Source organism: Venturia canescens, chromosome 9 (assembly GCF_019457755.1).
Source record: "Venturia canescens isolate UGA chromosome 9, ASM1945775v1, whole genome shotgun sequence".
Classification (NCBI taxonomy): Eukaryota; Metazoa; Arthropoda; class Insecta; order Hymenoptera; family Ichneumonidae; genus Venturia; species Venturia canescens.
In genome coordinates, this window is record NC_057429.1 from 3,422,293 (window position 1) to 3,445,977 (window position 23,685).

General features: G+C 39.2%; 1 protein-coding gene across 1 annotated transcript in view; it reads left to right on the forward strand.

Annotated features, from left to right (window-relative positions):
• The window catches only part of LOC122416032 (uncharacterized), a 150,218-nt gene that overhangs the window by 12,396 nt on the left and 114,137 nt on the right, over positions 1 to 23,685 (forward strand). The window lies entirely within an intron of this gene.

A 23,685-nucleotide genomic window follows, 5' to 3' on the forward strand; every position in this document is an offset into this window, starting at 1 on the left:
TATCATGCAATTCATTAACGCCTCTAAACTCTCGATTTAACCCGTTCTATCCAACAATCACACTAAACCTAACACTAAACCTCTCCTATTGCATCCTTCTAATTTGCACTTTACGAATAGCACCATTCGCGCTACTTTAGACGAGTTTAACGCCGTGTAATGAGGCGTGTGCTTCGGGCTTAAAGCCCTATTTCAAACAAAATAACGAGACTTACCAACTCAACAGAGTTTACATGGCCGTATGGTCAGTACGCTATAGAGCGTAGACCGGAGCCAGCTCCAATCAAAAAGAAGAAGAAGAAGGAGTGACGCGACGTTACGGTAACGGTGGGACAGAACGGACGAACGAACACAGACAGAACCCCCAGTCAGAAGTAATATCAACATAGTCCCTGGCTGGGGGGAAGGACAACAAGGAGGTGGCGGTTTTAGTTGGTAGGCCTATTTTTTTGGGAGTCCCACATACCCATGTAGTCTGTAAGACTACATGGAATCCGTAAAAAGGATTTCCGCAACTCCTTGGTAAAAAAAAAAAATATATATATATATTATATAATTATATACATATTTTATGCGCAAACCAGGAGCTGGTATTGCCCCCGCTGTGCGCCCATTCTCTGTCTCTCTCGCTCGGCGACGCAGAAGGAGAGACTTTACAAATGGTGCCAGGAAGCACCACCTCCACCACCACCGCTACCTCGATCAGCTGAACAGTTATTACCGATATCACCAGCACAATCACCACCAACACTACCGCGATCAGTGCCACAACTATTACCGATATCACTAGCAGAACCACCACCAACGCTACCACGATCAGTGCCGCAAGTATTACCACCACTGCAATCCCCTTCGCTACTATCACCATCGGTGCACGACCTGCAGCAACCCGAGTCTGAGCAGCATCTTTTCACAGAACATCAATTGGAAATACTCCGGTTGCAAATCGCTTTTTACAATCAGGTCTGCCTCCATCAAACAGTGAAAGAACGGCTAACTCGAGAGAGGAAACGTCACACCCAGAAAGAAAAAGAGGTAAAAAAGAAAAATTTATTGAATGCTCAACAGCGGATAAGTAATCAGCTGAGACGGATGGGTAGCACTCAGATAAAACAGAGCCAAGCGCAGACAGGGATTCAGCTCCCGGAAAACAACTCGGCAAATTGACTACGTCATGTTTTTAGAATTAAGATTCTTTCATCAGTTTGTTGTGCCCGTACATCGCACTCCTAAAATAAAGAGTATATAAATTAAGCGTTCTCAGCATAAATGCATCGATGGCGAAATATCGACGTTCCCGAACGAGCGCATCGACCCTCGATGTCATCATCGAAACTTCGAGAAAGAATATCACGCCATATTGTCGCGAGAGGGGGAAAAACCCCCAAGTCTATAAATTTACCAACTAACCAAAATTCGACAGTCTTTGACGAGAATTGTAACGATTGGTCTCGAGGCAATAAAACCTCGAATTTGTAACTTCTTAAATAAACTTATTGTTAACTTGTTGTAAAAGTATCGAGTTGGAGTTCAGCTCTTTTGGCCTAAATCCCTTAAATACTCGTCCTTGATAACTCGTCCCTTCGCGACGGTCTTCGCGGACACAACATTGGTGGCAGCGGTGGGATTGCCACTACTCGAGAAACCCGACACGTCTACGATAGTCAAACGGAAGGAATTCAAATTGCTGAGGAGGACCGATAATTCTAGAAAAGTCGATATATCGAACGGACGTTCGATCACCGATCATCGCATCCAAGGCAGACCGATCTACGTCAAGATTCAACCCAAAATACGACTGGAACCAGAGCGGAAGAAATTCAACACTACAACAAATCTGGACATCATGTTAGCGATCATCTTACTGTAAGTGACGGAACATTTCTAAATAACATTGTAATCCGCCAAAGCCAGATCGTATATAAAGATTTATATGTCAGACGACGAGTACGCTGAACGTCTCAAATTACCGGGCGTAAGCACTATTTCGCGTTCGCTCAATTCATTTTTCGACGATAAACTCGACTACAATCGCGAAAGAAAAAACGAAATCACCTCGCAAAGTAGAAGGCGACGAAGTAGCGCCCAATCTTTAAATCGATCTCCGACATCGGAAGACGATTATTTAGACGCGGAAAATACGCCGGAAAATTCGGTAGTAGAAACAACAGATCCTTTAGTATCAACAATGGTCGAAACAGTAAATTTAGACACAACGGGAGATAATCAGAATTCCGGAAATCCCGGAAATAGTCGAAATAATAATCCCGGAAACCCTGGAAATAATGGCGAAAATAATAGAGGAAATAGTTCTCAAAATTCTTCTCCAAATCACTCGCGAACTAACAGGCTTCGAGGCTCAATGTCTCTTAAAGAAGCGCGTAGTTTAATTCCTCGATTCGACGGTTCAAAACCGGAAGAAGCGCGAGAACTTGTAGACTCTTTCGCTCATGTCAATAAACATATTTTAGAAGAGGACCAAGAGATTCTCCTAGAATCAGTGTTAACTACTAAATTAACTGGTAAAGCTCGAGCAGAAGTACGATATAAAAATATTCCAGATTTTGAAACGTTTAAATCCGTTATGTTAGAAATATTCTGCGGTACGAGAACCGTAGGAGCCCTTCAAACAGAGCTGTATTCTTGTCGACAGAAATTTAACGAATCAGTAAAAGAATTCGGAAGAAGAGTAGAAGACACAATGATGGAATTAATTGATGCAAGTATAAAAAAGCACTCGACAATGATCGAACAAATGGCGGTAGAAAAACACATACGCGAAGTAGCCCTTTCGAGTTTCACTCAAGGTCTCAAATGCGAATATCAAACAATTATTAAAGCTAGGGCATATCCAACCCTCAACGAAGCTATCACAGCCGCGATCGACGAAGAAAAGATACAACAGGGAACTCGAAGAGAACCTGGAAATAATACGATCATTTGCAATAGGTGTAACAAAAAAGGTCATCTCGCACGCGACTGTAGAAGCTCAGGAAATAGAAATGAGAATCATGGTAACGGAAATAACAGTTTACCGACACCGAGTCGAAGCATAAATTCTTTATTTTGTAATTATTGCAAAAAACCAGGTCACGTATATGACGATTGTTGGAATAGAAAAAATAGAAATGGTAACCAAGGAAATAATAGTAATAATGGAAATCAAGAAAATCGTGGAAATCAAGGAAACAGAAGCAGAAATAGAGGTTATCAAGATAATAGACAACAGAATAACGGTCAAAATAACAGTCAAGAAAACAATCAAGGTAATAACCAAAATTCGAATCAATCGAACAACGGGAATGCGGAAGAAAAGAAAACAATAGGGTCGCTGAACCTCAGTCTCCTCGCGCGAACGGCTGAGCGAAAAAATGCGCACGTCAGCTGTGTGGAGGCTAAGCGAGCTACTGGCTCGAATGCACAGGTCGTGAAACCCAAAACAAAATTCGTAATTAATTCGATCGGTTCCTGGGGAATGGCTAGCGACTGTTATATCACATCACCACACGCAATAGATTCAGCTCTCCTCTTGAAAGTTGACACGGGAGCTCAATGTTGCATAATAAAAAGAAATGCTCTAAGAAAAAATACAGAAATAATCAATGAAACAGTCGAATTGACAGGCGTCGGAGGAAAACCCTTCAATGCCCTATGTAAAGTAATCCTCGAAATCGAAACACCCGCCGTCAAAATTCTTCATGAATTTTTCGTCGTCGATAACGACGTTCCAATCAAAACAGACGGAATATTGGGACTCGATTTTATTAAAAAACACAAGGTCGACATTCTAGGTGGCCGCATAATCAAAATGTATGGTCACGTCGAGCCTTTGGTGAACGGTTCGGAGAAACTACAATCCCGTTCCGAGAGCATCCACTACGTAAAAGCAAAAAATTTAGTGGCAGGATGTTTATCAGCCCGCAAAATTAAAAAAGGAGTAAAAATAGAGCAAGGAGTAGTTCCGGAAAAAAGAATGACTTCTCCCATCATGTTTTTAAATACCTTAGATCAGGAAGTCTCAAGAGAAAGGCCGACAGTCGAAATAGAAGAAATAGAAAACGATCACAAACAAAAACAAATAGAAAAAATTGAAGTTAAAAACTCTCCAGGCAAGGAAGAATACACTTACAGAATTGAATATAATGAAGGAAAAAGGAATACAAATGCTGACGCGCTGAGTCGCATATACGCGATCACGCTCGATCAGAATGAAACCACTGATCAGCTGGAAAAAAGGGGGAAAGAAAGAACGCGTAAAGTCATGAACGACGCGTTTTCATCTTCTTCAACAACTACAGCCTCCTCGGAGAATCGGTCCATCCCCAATTATAATGGCCGACTTGATAATCAACCGAGTGCGGCTGAAGATAAAAATGAGATGCCCATAGAGGACAGCCATGAAGGCGATAACGAGAGTGAAACCGAACACCTCGACTCTGACGCGACGAACCTGTCAGAGAAAGACAGAAAAACAATACTACGAGAGTACCACGACACGGCCCACGGAGGACACCCCGGAGTAAAAAGAATGACTCAACGAATTCAAGAAAAGTATCGTTGGTCAGGAATGAAAAAGGAAATAAAGAAATATGTAGAAAAATGCGACAAATGTCAGAAAACCAGAAGAAAAAGTAGCAAGAGCATTGACCACACGGATCATTTGCCAACATGGACCTCCTCAAACCATTCTTTCCGATCAAGGAACGAATTTTCTGAGCGACGTTTTTAAGGAAACGTGCAAATTATTACGCATCAAGAAAATTCAAACGACCGCATATCACCCAAACAATTAATTAACTACTCAACAAAAGCAATTCTTCACATTACTAAACTTTTAAACTTTCCAACAAACATTAAAAGTAGCGAAATGACTAACCTATTAAAAACCGCAGAAATTACTAGCTACACAGCAAAACTACGATTTGTTCTAATCATAAAATTTCCTTTGATCGAAAATTCTATGCTAAAAATCTACAAAGTCTACCCACTACCAACAAAAATCGATGAAAATCAGTTCCAGTTCATAGAAACTACATCGAAAATAATAATTGTAGATAATTACAAAAGAATGTATATAACAATGTCTGAAGAAGATTTAAACAAAGCCAGAAAAGTCGACAACATCTATTATTACAAACCTAAGCAATCACTGCAAACAATAAGCGATAATACATCATGCAAAATAGCGATTTATTTAGGAAATAATCCCGAAAAATTGTCACGTAATCAATGAATTGTAAAAATCGGAAAAAACATTAATAATCGCACTAGAAAAGAAGGTAGATGGCTATTCGTAGCCCCAAAACCCGAAAATATTAGAATCGATTGTAAAAATAAGTCTACGACACACGAAATAATCCACAATACAGGATTACTGGCTTTGGACGGAGAATGTTCCGCCACATCAATAAATTTTCAATTGTTATCTTTAAACGAACTACGACAACACGAATTTATAACATTTATACCACTATATAATCTAACAAATGCGATTGGAATGGTAAACGCTAATCACCCAATTTTCAATTACAGCGTACCATCAAAAATAATTACTAATCCACTGGAAACGAATAAATTAGGCGAACGAATTGAAATTCTTCAGCAAAAAACTAAAAGAAGAACCGAATATTTGGGCACATCCTTATCACATAATTGCAAATTATTCTATAAGTGCCATTAGCATGACTATGATCATTTTAATAATCATCATATTAACAATTTTCAAAGCTAAACATTGTCAACGAATTCGATTAATACAACAAACTAATGATATCGAACTAGCCCCGACTTTCGTGGCAAGACCAAAAATTATAGAAGAACTCGCATCTGAATCTACTAACGACACAAAATTGTCATCAGAAAAGCAAAATCGAAAAACGCAAACAAAAATGGCTCATTGTAACCTCAAAAAAAAAAAAAAAAAAAAAAAACTTACATTAAACAGGGAACTAGAAAAAAGGAACTAGAAAACAAACATAACTACGAAATGATTCAAATTTAATTATTTTATTCCGTGCGAAAAAGTAGCCGAAATGAATTTCGTCTCCCGAAGGGGGGAGGGATGTTGTGCCCGTACATCGCACTCCTAAAATAAAGAGTATATAAATTAAGCGTTCTCAGCATAAATGCATCGATGGCGAAATATCGACGTTCCCGAACGAGCGCATCGACCCTCGATGTCATCATCGAAACTTCGAGAAAGAATATCACGCCATATTGTCGCGAGAGGGGGAAAAACCCCCAAGTCTATAAATTTACCAACTAACCAAAATTCGACAGTCTTTGACGAGAATTATAACGATCGGTCTCGAGGCAATAAAACCTCGAATTTGTAACTTCTTAAATAAACTTATTGTTAACTTGTTGTAAAAGTATCGAGTTGGAGTTCAGCTCTTTTGGCCTAAATCCCTTAAATACTCGTCCTTGATAACTCGTCCCTTCGCGACGGTCTTCGCGGACACAACAAGTTAAATAACTCAAAATGATTATTGCTTTGTTCTTTTTTTTCAATATAGTCTGTCCTCAATTTCCTGCACAACGTTTCTTAGATTTCTAGTATCTTGTTTTTTAATAAATATTTTTTAATCAGTTGATTATGCATATTAATTTTTGTTTTGTTTTTATTTTCAATGCATTGTATCAATCCTTATGTCCTATGTTTCTTAGTAAATACGTTTCTTAGATTTCACAGGTATCTAACTAGTTTGCTGTGAATCAATTCTTTAGAAACTAGCAGCAATTCCCGTGTGCTATATCAGACGACGATACCTCGTCGTTTTGATGTACTTTTCTGAAATATGATGAATCTTTTCTGTCATATCTAAATATTCCGGAATTGTCAGTTGACAGTGAAAACTAAATTCCATGATTATTTTGTCTTACGATTATTTCATATCCAGCATGATTTAAAAAAAAAATCGATCTGTAAGTATTAAATGTTTCTATGCTTTTCGTATATCGCGAGCAGTTCTCAAGGGCCATTTCAGTTATGAATTACGGTAGACTTTGGTATTCAACTAATAAACAGCCTTGTTTACAAGGTAATGTATCAGTCGGTAACCTTGAGCGTGAATGCAAGAGAAATAACTAAATTGCAGATTCGTGTTTTATTCGCACACTCTACACGCTTTGTAGTATAACGAGAAAAATCATAATTGCACGTTGTTTTCTAATGGAAGGAGAAAGCCAGGTAACTATTCTTTTTATTACTAAGCCTCACTGAAAAAACGAGAAACACTACTTTTGCTGATCAAAAGATTGATTCATCACCTTCAAATTGTTTACACGCGCTGAAAATGATCTTATATTGAAAAATATATAATTTCAGACCCACAAGTTTCCCGTGTAATATAGGAAGGCATAGAAGCTGAATTGCGGAAGAGTGATTTACTATCTCACTTTTACTGCGCAGCATGATTGACGATTTGATAGGCTACACGGGATTGGACAAGAGAAATATACTGTATTGTCCACTAAAACCATATCTTCCACACTACTTTGGACTATAAAATGCTGTGGATGTTTTACAAAACTCTTTCAAAATCCACTACGATTAGTTCAGAAAATATTCTTCTCTCACTGTAAAAAAATTACATTCGTATGGAAGATATTTTCATAAAACATAACAATGCTCTAGAAAGGAATAAACTTGGAAATTCATTCACCACCCCAATTTTTGAATATGTTCAAGGAAATAAATACAATAAATATTCACTGCTAAGCTTTTAGTATAACACAACAACTTTTGTTAGTTTCATAACCTGTTGACCACATATTCTATCGAAGAATTCTTCTTTCCTTGTCTTATTAACCTTGTTAATGGTGGCTTCACGTATTTGGATTATGCATCATACTGAATAATGGACACAACGCGCTAGAGGGTACACTTCATCTGTCTGGAGAAATACACATTTGCTCATTGAAAGACAGGAAACTAGTCAGTATTATCAAGTTACCTTACCGACAAACTAGCAAATTTCGCGTTCCTTGAATTGCATACAATAATATTCGTGTCGTTATCAGAAATTTATTTAATTAATATTTTGTTTGAAGAATCTGAGATAAAGAAAGAGTAGTGTAGAATCCGAAATACAGGATATTTAGAGGTTTTATTCATGTTGTAAAATAATGTTTTGATATTTATCCATGAATCGCCTACAAAATGTATAAAAATGATGTATCCAACACAAATAACTATTTGCATTATCACAAATTTTAATAATACAGACGCAAGACAAAAATATAAAAAGTTCGTGAGTTTGATATCAGGGAATGAGGAACGATTTTCCGATGAAAATACTAACGTCTTGGAAAAACCAGAAAAAGTAGAGGTTACTTCATGTAGCTCTTAATTATCCGTGTTCCACTTGACGGGGCTCTATACACTGAAACAAAAATAAGTAATTAGAAGAAGAAAAAATTATGACCTAGCTAAATCTACTAGATGAAGCGATGTAGAAAAATAGACGTAGACAACACCAAAAAATTAATAAGAATTGTGAAATTTTATCGAGTATTATCTCAAGTCAGGGCAGTTGATTATTTATAAATGTAGAGATGTACATCTGAATAAAATGGAGCGTGGGATAAAATAAACAGAATGAAAAAATATTTTTATTTTGTATGTATACTCGCCGGAAGGAAGATTTTTGATGAAATCGTTGATTGTTCCCCTAGCAGATACCGATCGATCTTTGGTTTAAAAGAAAATGTAACCTGAAACATATTAGGAAAACATCAGTGATGTTTGCAATAAAGTCTTTTACCGAAAAAAGAATACCATGACCTCATTACAACATCAATCGCTTATGGAAGATTGAACGTCAGTTACTTCTTTGCGAGCGACAGTGACGACGTTTACACGGCGCTTTCATTCTGGCTTAGTAATGCCTGATGTAGTAAAGCCTGTATCGAAAGTGCCGTGTAAACGTAGTTAGCAGCACTACTCACAGCATGGAAATAGAACTCAGCGTTTTTATTTGCCAAACAAATCGAAAAGTTTAGTTTTTTTGTTTCCAAAAATAATGTATACATGAAAAAAACTTTAAAACAAAATTTTTATAAAAAATGGGCAAAAAAATTATTTTATAAAAAAAATACAGAACAATTCGAAAAAAATTTCACAAATCTTGAAAAAGCATCATCTTTAAAAAAAACTAAACTTCATCTCTTTTTTAAAGTGTTAAAAGAATCAAATAACAAGTAAAAAATAAAAACCGAAAAATCACGCTTGAAATCATTTTGGAAACCGATGCCTCATTCTTCTTATTTGATTCGAAGGGCTAAATCAACTAAAAAAAATTCCATCTAATTTACGTGCAGCATTAAAATTTATTATATCAATTCGAGGCCAAGTATTTTCTAATAAATTGAAAAAAGTTACCATTTGAGTTACGTGCAGCACTAAAATTTATGATATCAATCGAAGGACAAGTAATTTATGAGTAACTCAAAATTTCAACATCATGGAACTGTTTTAAGAAGCTTTTAAATCCAAAAAAATCACATGCAAGCTAGTCATTTCTTATTCTATGATGGCAGAGACAATCGATTTTTTTCAGACTTTCAGGAGCTACTGATATTATTGACAATATTCGACGTCGATTGGATCGATAGAAATTATGTTTAAATATGAGTTAAAAGTACTTGTCCGGCCCATCACTTTCCATTAAACTTATTATATTTAAATAAAAATCAGGGTTTTTTTAGAACTGTTGGAGCACAAATATTCATGCAGAGGGAATTTAGAGAGTTATTTTCAAGTAATTTTCTCATAATTGCACTAATTTAATAAGAATGGAAACAAATTGTCCTGTAATATACAAAAGATGTTATTGTGCATCGATCAATAAAAAACATTTTGCACATTAAATATGTTGAAGCTTCCAAAATAACTCCCCAGTTTGTATTGCTATGACGGCAGTGTTTACTTCTCACTTCTTCCAGCGAACGAATTTCATTCGGCATAACTAACCTAAATCGCATTTCAATAAATTTTTAACCGGATTCTCCCGTACAGTTTCGTTTTTTTATGATTGATTTTTATTTGATTTAAATGAAAAGTGATGGGCCGGACAAGTACTTTTAACTCATATTTAAACATAATTTCTATCGATCCAATCGACGTCGAATATTGTGAATAATATCAGTAGCTCCTGAAAGTCTGAAAAAAATCGATTGTCTCTGCCATCATAGAGTAAGAAATGACTAGCTTGCATGTGATTTTTTTGGATTTAAAAGCTTCTTAAAACAGTTCCATGATGTTGAAATTTGGAGTTACTCATAAATTACTTGTCCTTCGATTGATATCATAAATTTTAGTGCTGCACGTAACTCAAATGGTAACTTTTTTCAATTTATTAGAAAATACTTGGCCTCGAATTGATATAATAAATTTTAATGCTGCACGTAAATTAGATGGAATTTTTTTTAGTTGATTTAGCCCTTCGAATCAAATAAGAAGAATGAGGCATCGGTTTCCAAAATGATTTCAAGCGCGATTTTTCGGTTTTTATTTTTTACTTGTTATTTGATTCTTTTAACACTTTAAAAAAGAGATAAAGTTTAGTTTTTTTTAAAGATGATGCTTTTTCAAGATTTGTGAAATTTTTTTCGAATTGTTCTGTATTTTTTTTATAAAATAATTTTTTTGCCCATTTTTTATAAAAATTTTGTTTTAAAGTTTTTTTCATGGATGGAATTATCAACAAACGAGGGACCATCAATGTACTTGTCCCAACCTTTTTTTTCCTAGGGGAAGTTTATGGTTTGATATCACGTATTTTTTCTCAAAAGTTCCTTATTTATGTTCAGTTGACTATAGGATATTAGTTTAAATTTCTATGAATTATTTATGATTTTCGTCTTATAACGTTGGTTTTCACGAAAAAAGACCTAGTTTTCGTCAAAATTGTACTGGACATATTTCGTCACAGGTCTGTCCTCGGACTTCGGCAGTTTTTTCCCTTGTACTCTAATATGTTTTGTCAATTAGGAACCCAAGAGCACGGCCGCAAGCGGGTTGGAGGCCGGGATATGATTTTCGGCTTATAACGTAGGTTTCCACGAAAAAAGACCTATTTTTTGTAAAAATTGAACTGAAAATATTTCGTCACAGGTCTCTCCTTGGACTTTGGCGATTTTTTTCCTTGTACTCTAATATGTTTTGTCAATTAGGAACCAAAGAGTACGGTGAAAAGCAGGTTGTAGGTCGTGATATGATTTTCGGCTTATAACGTTGGTTTCCACGAAAAAAGACCTAAATTTCGTCAAATTTGAACTGGAAATATTTCGATAGAGGTTTGTTCTTGGACTTTGGTGATTTTTCTCCTCGTCTTCTAATATGTTTTGTCCATTGGAAACTCAAGAGCATGTAGCAATGCGTGTTACGGGCTGAGATATGATTTCCGGCTTATAACGTTAGTGAAAAGAAAGGAAAAGAGAAAAGATAGATCAAATTCAAGACACAACGAATACAACAGAATTGGCCATTTTTAAATGTCGTTTTGGCATTCTGAATCTAGACATTTTCGTGTCATACAAAACATGCCCCCGATGAAATATATTTCCAAAGTTTGCAAGTGGTCGCGGAGATCCAATTATCTACAGTTTGATAGTTGCAGAAAAAAGGCACCTGGAAACATTTATTATGTCAGAATTCAAAGAAGTAAAAAAAACTGAGCGTACTTGATTCAACAGAGCAACGGAATTCAAAGACGTTTAAGGTACCTGCATTGCTTGTGGAGGAAAACAATTTCATTTCAGGATAATTTAGAAATAAATTAGGAAATTCAGAAATTTAGCATAGAATTTAGAAAAAGGAAAATTAAGATAATTAGTAAAGCTGAAAACTTTTGTGATGAATTTTTGAAATTACATGTTACGGTTGGAGTAAAAAATTTAAATGATTGGCACACATGCTGCGACACAAAAATATCAAAGTTTGAAGGTATTCGCTCCATACTGCAGTAATACAAACTTCAACACTATTTGAAAGGAAACACTTTAAAACTTGCTGAACAAAGTTCCATTACATATTACCATAATCAAAGATAGGGGGTGATACTTAGCACATATACTTATCCACAGAAATTTCCAAATTCGCAGGTATCGGCTGCAATTCAATGTATCTGCGCAATGAGTTTGGAAGACAGCAGTTTCAAATCCATCCATAAATGAGCAACTGAAGACTTTTGTAATGAATTTTTCACTTCATATTTATGTTACGGTGGGAGTCAAAAAATAAAATGAATGGCACAGTATATAAATTTTATAGTTTGCAGATTTTTGCTGTATTTCAATGATCCAAATCTATAGTATTAGAGTGGAAAGTTGTTAGAAGTCATGATTTTACATTAAAATCACATAGCGCACATAACATTCAGAAATTCTGTAGGTTTCCATGATGTTGGCAGGTATTATACTTAGTCGCATCGAAAACTGAGCAACTGTACACTTATCGTAATGAATGTTTTCACCAATATTCCACATTTGCAGTTTGCAGAATAGGAATACTCAACATACACGTCATTTCATAAGTATTGTTGTCAATATTTGTGTTTGCCTACCACATTCCGACGATTCAAATTTTCATATTATCAGCAAAAAAAGCATCCCAAGACTTTTTGGAACAAGTTTCAAAATTTATTACTCGACAGACCAGGTGGAAAAAGAATAACTACACTTATATCAAGACCAGAAACTGTTTTGAGAATCTGTTGTACAAAATGTGCGATTGATGATCATAATTGGAAACCTTTTGAATCACGTTACCACAATCAGCATGAAGAAATAGTAGAAAATCATAGGACACATATTAGGCAACCAATTAATAATATGCATCGATCCGCTGCAAACCGATGGAGTCAAAACAAGGATCGGAAAGAGCAGAGCCATAGTTAAAAAGAAAAAAGACAGCGCAATTGAAAGAGAACAGAAATCAAAATTGTTTCATGTATCTGTGCATTAGTTTCTGAAGACAGTAATTTCAGATCTATTCACAAATAAGTAGGTGAAGACTTTAGTAATGAATATCTTCGTTAATATATTCCAGTCGGAACCAAAAAGCTAAAAGATTGGCATACCTGCTATTTCACAGAAATATCAAAGTTCATAGGTACTTGCTACGTACCAGTTATACAGACTTTGGTGCTATAGGGAAAAACACTTCAAAATTACATGAACCACATTTTTGAAACTTATTATGACACATTCAAAAAAAAAGTGACAGATACGATGCATGTTGAAGCAAGCAAAATGCTGTAATTTTGTATGTCTCCATGGTTATCCGCAGACAAAATATTTGATCACATCCAAAAATGATCAGGTGTAGACTTACAGACATGAATTTTTCAACCCACAATGCCAATCGCAAACATGGTCTGGAAATATTCAATATACATGTCGCTTCATCACTTTGTCGAACTTCAGAGGTGTTCATTGCATTTCGAAGATACAAATTTTGATAACATGAAAATTAAGCACCCAATGACTTATTGAAATAAATTTCCAAATTTATCATGTAACAACTCAAGTGAATATATCTATACATTATTACATGGCTCAAAGATTTTTCAAAACTTGGATGTATGAACAAGCAATTATGAAGGCTTTTTGTTATAAATATTTCAAATTATCTTGTTGAAATTAATATAAAAAAAATAGAAATATGAATATCTCTCGTATTGTCTGGAGAACAAATAGAAATTGGTATGACAATACACTGTAAGCTAAGGAGGTGGAAAAAAGGGACCGGTGAACACAGCCAAACTAAATGAAAGAAATTATGACAACAATACATTGAATTACTTGACCAAAGTTTTTTAAAATTTATTTGAATTCGTTTACACACAACCATCCACCTCTTTCTTTAATGTAATTACACAACATAGAATTTCTGTTTGGAAAGAACGCTTTAGAGGTTATAATGAACGAACGTTTTTTTTCTCATTGTTCAGAAAAGGGCATGGTTCGCCGTTCTCTCGCGTGGGGCCCTCAGTGCACGGTTGGTCTCTCGCTTGAGCTCGGCGGTGCCGTGCTCTCTGCGCGCGCTCCCCTCCTTCGTGCTATACTTGCCGGTAGCTCACCGGCGCCTTCTACGCCCTTCTTCCACGGATTTCGGTACGCGACGGATCGATTGTGATCCTCGTGCTTCGGGCTTTTAACGGATTCTCTTCCAAATCTTCTAATTTTTCAACCGTTCTACTAGTGTTCTTTCTTAAATTTCTTGAAGTGCCCGGTTTGATTTCGCGATTTACGCCCGCGTAATTGAAGCGTTCACTTTGAGCAATTGTCGGTTTTCCTAACGTGGTTTTCGGTTCTATAACATCGGAATTATTTCTCTAACGGCTCTCTTCGATCATTTCGCCGCCATCTTGGCCACCTGTAGACTCTTCGAAACCATTGTGAACTCTTCGACTAATAAAACTGTGATATTTTTTCCCATTTTTTACACCAAATTCTTTCGGCTTCAAGTGATTTATTTCTCCTTCACCCGGCCATACAATTTCATCCACGATTCCTTCTCACAAACCAGGAATTCTTCTCAAAAAATTACATGGTCCTTCGAGCCGGATAGTGAGTTGGATTTCGTGGAGGTTTTTGTATTTTTTCCGGCATAATTTTCACGGTGAGTCGGACTTCAGTGCATAAAAAATTCGGTGCCTTCAAGGGATTCAGTGCAGTGAAAAATCTCGTGGCTGCGGGACACGTGGTCGCGCGCGCGCGAGCTCGGTATCGATCTCCTCTTTGTGCGGATCTTCGTAGTGCTGTCTCCGTCTCTCACACAAAGCCTCCAGAACGTGCTTCGCTCTGTCTAGTCACTTGGCAACGAGTCTCTCGCCGGATCACTTCAATCCTTCACCGGGTAAGGCGACGAGGCTCAGTGACGTCATCGCTCCGGTTTCTCACTTCGCGAGATCGCTTCAAGGAGTAAGTACCGCACAATTCTTAACAAAGAAGCGTGGTAACTTCAACGGCCTCCTTCGCTCAAGTTCAATGTTCTCAGGAGTTCTCATTAAATTCCTCCTGCAGATCATTTTTGATAATATTCGCGACTGAACCGCCGCTGCATTCCGCGATTTTTGCTTCTTTCGTACTTCTTCGAACAATCTTTTGCGAGTGGTTCACCGCGATATTCTTGAACAATTTTCTTCGCGCTTTTCAGACATTTTCGCGAGTGTTTCGCCGCGATCTCTCGGACTCTTTCGCGAGTGATTCGCCGCGATATTCAACGCATTCCTTCGAACATTTTCGCGTGTGTTTTCGCCGCGATTTCAGACTCTTCCGCGAGTGATTCGCCGCGAATTTACAAAACTTTTTGTGATTCATCTTCGGAGATTTTCGCGAGTGTTTTCGCCGCGATATTTCAGACTCTTCCGCGAGTGATTCGCCGCGATTTTTCAAAACATTCTTTGACTCCTCCTTGGAGATTTTCGCGAGTGTTTTCTTCGTATTCTTTCAGACATTTTCGCGAGTGTTTCGCCGTGATCTTTCGGACTCTTTCGCGAGTGATTCGCCGCGATATTCAACGCATTTCTTCGGAGATTTTCGCGAGTGTTTTCGCAACGATATTTCAGACTCTTCCGCGAGTGATTCGCCGCGATTTTTCAAAACATTCTGTGACTCTTCCTTGGAGATTTTCGCGTGTGCTTTCGCCGCGAATAACCCAGCATTTTCTTCGTATTCTTTCGAACATTCTCGCGAGTGACTCGCCGCGAATATCTCAGGCAGTTTCTTCGTATTCTTTAGAACATTTTCGCGAGTGTCTTCGCCGCGATAATTCAGACATTGTCTTCGCCTTTCTTCAGTCATTTTTCGGGAGTGCTTCTCCGCGGTACCTTCGGTCGACTTCGTCGATTTTCAAACATTCTTTCGCGAGTTTTCACCGCGATATTTTCAGTCGACGTTGTCGATTTTCAGACATTTTCGTGAGTGCTTATCCGCGGTACCTACGTTCGACTTCGTCGATCTTCAACATTCTTCGTGATCTTCTTCAGGCATTTTCGCGAGTGTCTCGCCGCGATTTTTTTAGACTATTCCGCGAGTGATTCGCCGCGATTTTTGAAACTTTTTTTTGACTCTTCCTCGGACATTTTCTCGAGTGTTTTCACCGCGTTTTTCAAAACTTTTGTCGGCCCTTCTTCGAATTTGTTCGCGAGTGCTTCGCCGCGCCAATTTGGACGCTTTTTCAAGTGATTTCGCCGCAACATTTTTGAACGTTTTCGCGAGTGATACGCTGCGATATTCTTCGGTCGACTGCGTCGCCTCTTCAAACATTCTCGCGAGTGATTCGTCGCGATATTTTTCTACCGACTTCGTTGCTTTTTCGGACATTGCAAAAGTATTCACTGGCTCTCTTCCGGTCTCCCCGTGCACATCATCGCGGAAAGTGATTTTGCTGCGCTTCTACGGTACCCTACGGGTTTTTCCAGACATCCTTTTTTTTCGTTTCTACGACTTTTCAAGTGTATCGGGAGCATTGCGACTTACAATCGCAGCACTGCGGAAATACATGGGGGATACTTCATTATATTTGTTCGGGCTATTCCATTAGTGTTGCGACGGAACAATTATGATTATTGTACCGCTAACTATTTGGGTTTCCTTCGAACGATTCGTCTTCATTCTGGTTTGCAATCGGGAGTGTTCACGACTTACAACCGTGGCACTTCCGGGCAAATTGTAGGATTAATACAGTGTATTCCTTCGAATAAGTTCGGCAATACTTCGACTTTCGCCTTTCGGTTAAAGAAATTCTCGGCTATGTGAGAGCAGCCCGCTGCTGCTTCGCAATTGAAATATTCGCGGTTCTCTTTCGAACAATTCAAACAAGTTTATTGGTTATCTTCCGGTCTCTACGTGCGCTTCATCACGTACAGTGATCCCTCATCGCTTCGACGGTGCTCTACGGAATGATCCAGCCTTCGTTCGTTTTCTACGATTTTTCGCGGTGTCCTTCGTTTGTCTTCTTTTGCCACGCGCTAGTCATGTATCATGGGTTCTGGACATTTTCGCGCGGGTTAACCAATCATGACTACGGTCCAAGCAAACTCGAACGTCGCATTCCTGGTCTCTACAGCACCTTCCAGTGCATCAGCGGTTCCGCCGACGACGCACGCGGGGAGCAATCACCGTTTATCTCTCGTCTCTTCACGTCTCTTCGGCTTCTTTCTCGGTCACGGCCTTCACTCTCCGGATTCTACCCGCTTCGCTTCCTTCTTTCACTTCAACGGGACGAAAATCCTGGCATCACTTCAACGGCTTACAGCTAGCCGATCCAGAGTTTCTTCAACCTCGGCACATCAATCTCATCATCGGAGCCGACTCCTACGGCAAATTAAATCGAGTCGGAGGTCATAAAAGGCCAGCCTGTCGATCTTATCGCTCAACGAACCTTGCTTGGATGGACAGTACTTAGGCTAATCTCGGAGACATGCGCTATTCCGGCTTACCTTCGTCACATCCTGTCTCAGAGCTTCTAGAAATTTCCCTTCAACTTCAAAGGATCTGCACTCGCGGTTGCCTTCCCCTTCAGAAATGGACTTCAAATTCACCAGCGGCTCTTCAACATCTTGACTCTTCAGCCTTACAACCTGAAGCAGTTTCGATTAAATCGGAGGATTCGACGACGAAGCTTTTGGGCCTAGTCTGGGATCCAATCAAGGATGTGTTCCGGTTCAATCTTCAGGCAAACTTCTCTTCAACAATAACTAAGCGGATCGCACTCTCGGAAACTGCTTTCTTATTCGATCCGCTTGATTTCATTTCTCCAGTAATTATTACGGCCAAAATCTTCATGCAGAAGCTCTGGCTCGCAAAACTGCAGTGGGATGATCTTCTTCCGGAACGACTTCAACCTTGGTGGTGGCAATTTCGCGAAAGTCTAAGCGATTGAACCCTTATTTCGCGTCCTCGGTGGCTACATTCTTCTCCAACGGACTCGGTCGACCTTCACGGATTTTCTGACGCTTCGCAGCTCGCCATGGCTGCTGTGGTTTATCTTCGATCATCTTCTCCGGACGGCTCGACGTCTGTCAAGCTCATCTCTTCGAAAACAAAAGTAGCCCCTCTGAAACGGCTGAGTATTCCTCACCTCGAGCTTTCGGCTGCTCTTCTTCTGTCTCGGCTTATTTCTTACGTCCAGAAAATGCTCCCCCTAAACGGCGCGCCTGTCTATCTCTGGACGGACTCATCGGTTACTCTCACCTGGGTCTCTTCGCAACCAGCTCGCTGGAAAGACTTCGTCCGGAACCGAGTTTCACTCATTCAAGACCTGACTTCAACGGCTAAATGGCGCTTCATTTCGGGAAAGGAGAACCCAGCGGACTGTGCTTCGCGAGGACTGACTCCTCTTCAGTTGTCCAAGCATTCTCTCTGGTGGTCCGGTCCCACTTGGCTAATGAACACTTCGGAAAACTGGCCGGCACCACCAATAAATCTTCCTACGGACGCTCCACTTGAGCATCGGCCCGGCTTCATCTTCACTTCAAACCTCGAACCAATAGGCGAGATTTGGGATCTTGTACATCGGTATTCTTCATTGACACGACTTCTTCGCATCACGGCAATGTGTCAACGGGCTCTTCATCGATTCGAGCGCTCCTCACCGGTTCGGACGGACATACAGCTCACTCCAGACGATCTTGAACCAGCAAGACTCTTCTGGGTGTTACATACGCAATCGGCTTACTTCTCTGCGGAACTTCGATTAATTTCAAACGGGAACTTTCTGGCTCGGGGTCATTTCCTGTCGGCCTTAACTCCCTTCATCAATTCGCTTGGAACTTTTCGCGTCGGGAGACGCCTACAGCATTCAATTCTAAATTCGGAAGTAAAACATCCGGTGATTCTTCCTCGTCATTCGACGTTTACGACGCCCGTCATCACTGACGCGCACTTCAAGACTCTTCACGGCGGAACTTAATCGACTCTGACACTCCTTCGTCCCAACTACTGGATCGTTGGGGGTCGAGCACCAATTCGATCCTTCATTCTTCGTTGCAAGAAAGGTTTACGGTTTCGAGCACTTCAAGCTCAACAGTTCATGGGTCAACTTCCGGCCAGCCGGTCGTATTTCACCCTGGAAAAGACGAACTCACCCGAGTCGTCACACTTCGCACGGCCTCAACATTCAAGCGGCCCATTTCGAAACTATGCATCCTTCCGGTTACTTCTTCGTCAACATCGGTTGCCGAAGGCGGGGAGTATGTTCAGAAAAGGGCATGGTTCGCCGTTCTCTCGCGTGGGGCCCTCAGTGCACGGTTGGTCTCTCGCTTGAGCTCGGCGGTGCCGTGCTCTCTGCGCGCGCTCCCCTCCTTCGTGCTATACTTGCCGGTAGCTCACCGGCGCCTTCTACGCCCTTCTTCCACGGATTTCGGTACGCGACGGATCGATTGTGATCCTCGTGCTTCGGGCTTTTAACGGATTCTCTTCCAAATCTTCTAATTTTTCAACCGTTCTACTAGTGTTCTTTCTTAAATTTCTTGAAGTGCCCGGTTTGATTTCGCGATTTACGCCCGCGTAATTGAAGCGTTCACTTTGAGCAATTGTCGGTTTTCCTAACGTGGTTTTCGGTTCTATAACATCGGAATTATTTCTCTAACGGCTCTCTTCGATCATTTCGCCGCCATCTTGGCCACCTGTAGACTCTTCGAAACCATTGTGAACTCTTCGACTAATAAAACTGTGATATTTTTTCCCATTTTTTACACCAAATTCTTTCGGCTTCAAGTGATTTATTTCTCCTTCACCCGGCCATACAATTTCATCCACGATTCCTTCTCACAAACCAGGAATTCTTCTCAAAAAATTACACTCATTGTTATTATTATTATTATTCAACACTAATTAGTCACGTCATTAATAATATCGATTCCTTCCACTTTTCAATAAACACTTTTATTTTTCTACACTCTGCACGCTACAGCACTCCGGCGGTCATAACCTCAAACGTCAACATGACGCGAAATCTCGCAAATTTGCTATCTATGTATATATTACGATATCGAAGTAGAACAGATAATTCTTAATTTTCACGACACACATTATTCACGTTTTCACTTCTCAATATTTTACTCACTCTCAATACACTGTATGAGATCAATTAATCCACTTTTGAGGTTTTATTTATTATAGATATTATTGTCGTGAATTGGGCTCGAAACTTATTGAAACTTCTTTTATGAAAAAAATGAAATTGATTATATCCACTGCTATTTCCAATAATGTTTTATTTATTTAAACGAAATTTGCAAATCTTGCACCGTTGATCCACGGGGCTACGATCGTAATCACTTTATAATAACATAACAGACGATAACAGACGGTATACAAGAAAACATTGAGGACTATCAGAAACTTTCTCATCGGCGATTGGTCGAGACGGATAGATTCTCACCGGTGATTGGTTATGATGGGCATCAAGAAGCCCTTGTATGTATCGGTCTGAACCCATATACGGATACATCAGCTGCGTAAATGTGTTGGTACTTTTTGCATAATCTTGAGCCCGTGCAAAGTTTTTTCTCAGCAAATACGCCACCAAGAATGCTGATTTTGGGCTCGTTCGACAGAGAACTTCTTAATTAGCTTAAAGTTCAATTTTCAAAGCCGTACATAACTCATGAGCTTCGCTATTAAAGAAAATCACATGCCAATTTTACCCCCACCACCGCGAATCGTTTTATTCAGAGAAAGTATAGTCTCGGCGAGAGCCTCGGGCCAGCAGACGACAGGGCTGTCAATGTACTTGTCCCGAGACTCTACCGAGTCTCTTGATTAAACTTGCAGAAATTTGAAACTACTAAAACTACTCTTAATACATTTTTCGAGAGTTCAGAGTCAATATGAATTTCGTTAACATTCAGACTGCCTCTTTGGAGTTGAAACGAGTTCGACACTTTAGTAGTGCCGAAGAAAAACCCACCCACACTAACCCACTCTATCGTATAAAGTACATTTTCAGTGAACGATTAACATCGTTCGATCGATAATAAAGAATAAGCCTTAATAAAAATCGCAATATTACTCATTAATAATGTCCCAAGGTACAACGATTACTCTACGAAATTAGATAATTTATTCATTATCTCCGTTCTTTTTCCTCATTAGAGAGTATCAGAGGGAAATTCCGACAGTTTACGATCTCTCAATATCATTGCTAAATGCGATCTCATTTGTGCCACTTTTTGCGAATATGTGCGTTTCGCAGGATCACTTCCAAGAGCAATTGTGGTGGTGAATGCAGCAGCATATACGCCACAGGAAAACGAGTCTGGCTGCTTCGTAACAAGCGGAAGAATTATGTCTTGAGCGTCGCAGTGAGGATATCTTTTAGCTAAATACCGCTTAACTTCTTCACTGAGAAATTCATATTCTAAGGAGTTGAGACTGTCATATATGACAATTGATGTTGTATCATAATAAACGCAGACCCAATGTCTGCTCCTGTTACCACCAATGATTTACAAATCCTTATGCTGTGGAAGGCATGGCTCAATACCGGTGTAAAATGCTGTATATGAAGCAGGATTGCACTGGAATGATGAATTTTCCTGTAAGATATTCTGAAATAAGTCAATACTTGAGTCATCTAATAGACTGGTTGGTGAGAGAACTTGTGGTATGACTTCTTCGACTGAAATGTTTTTTCGTACGATTTCGAGCAATTCTGATTTTCCCCCGGGATTGTCAATGTCGTCGTCGCTGTCAATGGTAACCCAATCATGATTACTGGTATTTTCCACAATCTTCGAAGACGGTATCACTGCTTCTTCGATTCTTTGAGTGGAGTCGCAACTGTTTTCACAGAATTTCTTAATTTTCTGGATTGGCTCAAGCGTCTTCTGTTCACAGGCATTTCTTGCAGCTCGTTTTTTGAGTGCTTCGTCCCGAGCTTGCAATATATACTTTGGATTCCGTATAGGCATATTCCGATTCTGTCGACTATCAATGATTTCGGGTAATAAACAATCCATATAAAAGCGTCGAAGAAATGGTTCCATTTTTTTTCCCAAAATTGATCATCTCTATGCACAGTCACAGTCTTTATATCGACCGAAGTCCATAATACGAACACACAGTAGCTTCGTTTCAATGTGCAGCTGCCCTTGCACTTGGTAGTAATAAATATGATTCTGGTTCAAGGCATTACTATCATTTTTATCAAAAATCCTTCTGAGATTGGAATTTTCTTGGAGGGCGTCTCCCAAGTTGGAATTTTGGGCTGAAAATGGGCATTTTATTTCGACAATTCCATCATCATCGATGAGTCCATCCGGAGTTGCTCCTAGATAAGCTATTTCTTGGTCTATAAAAAGGCCACAAGGAATAACTTCTCGTCCCAATTGTAACGCTAATTGTTGTCTGGCCGTTCCTTCGTTTTCACGACCAAATTTCATGGCTACTGAGTCTGTGACTTTTGGATATCGGATAGACTTAACCATATTTGCACACGAAGTTTTTGGCAGCATTCGGCATATAGCACCGAATCTAGATGCCGTTACAATTTCGGAACGCAGCTGATGCCATAGCTCAGAAGAACTCTGCGTGATCGTCTCGCGCTCTATTTCTTGCCAGTTACTCTGATATTTTTCTAATCTTTTAAAATGTTCTTGCGCGAGAACATCGAAAACATCTTTGTCGAGATCGGGCTTATGAGCTGATGGACCATAATATTTATCGGTTGTCACAAATTGTCGTCTCTTACGGCGCAATCTGTTGCGACGGCATACACGGTTGTATTCGTTTTTTATCTGCCTAAGGCGTTCCATTTTTTTTATAGCATTGGGTATGTTGGTCCCTTTTTGAAGATGCACTTTTGATAGCACAGATTTTGTGTTGTATTGTACAGTCGCACCCAGGCATCTCATTTCATATGAGTTTGTGGAGCAATGATTAATTCTTTTGCCTGAATTCAATTTATTTACAATAGAGTTTCTGGATGCAGTGAAAGACCTGAAAATAAAACTCCAACAATGAAAACCTTCTGACAGTTTTCTATGATTGTGAGAAAATGGAATCAAGAGACTCGGTAGAGTCTCGGGACAAGTACATTGACAGCCCTGTCGTCTGCTGGCCCGAGACTCTCGCCGAGACTATACTTTCTCTGAATAAAACGATTCGCCGTGGTGGGGGTAAAATTGGCATGTGATTTTATTGAATTACGAAGCTCAGGAGCCATTTAGCAACTTGAAAATTGAAGTTTAAGCCAATTGAGTAATTCTCTTTCGATTCCGCCCTAAATCAGCATGATCGGTGTTGTAATTGCTGAGAAAAAACTTTGCACGGGTTCAAGATTATGCAAAAGTTACCAACACATTCAAGAATTTATGCGTCTGTATTTATAAACACCATCAAAGGCACTTTGATGCTCTCGAGTTTCTGATTCGTTGGATCTGACGACATCCATTTTTAGACGTTGTGATTGGTTGTTGAAATTAGTTGTTGATGATTGGAAATCTAACGTCAACTTCAGAACGTAGCACACGGCGCAGCACAACTGGTATCAGCAGTCATAAATTCGACCGATATACATATATATATGTACAAACCATGTGTGAGTTTTTGATCGTATGAACAGAGTTTCGACATTACGAAGTGCGTGCGGGATCAATAAAAAAATAATTTTCGTCATCTAAAGAAGTGCATATTACTATTTATTTTGTTATTTGTGATATATTAAACCGG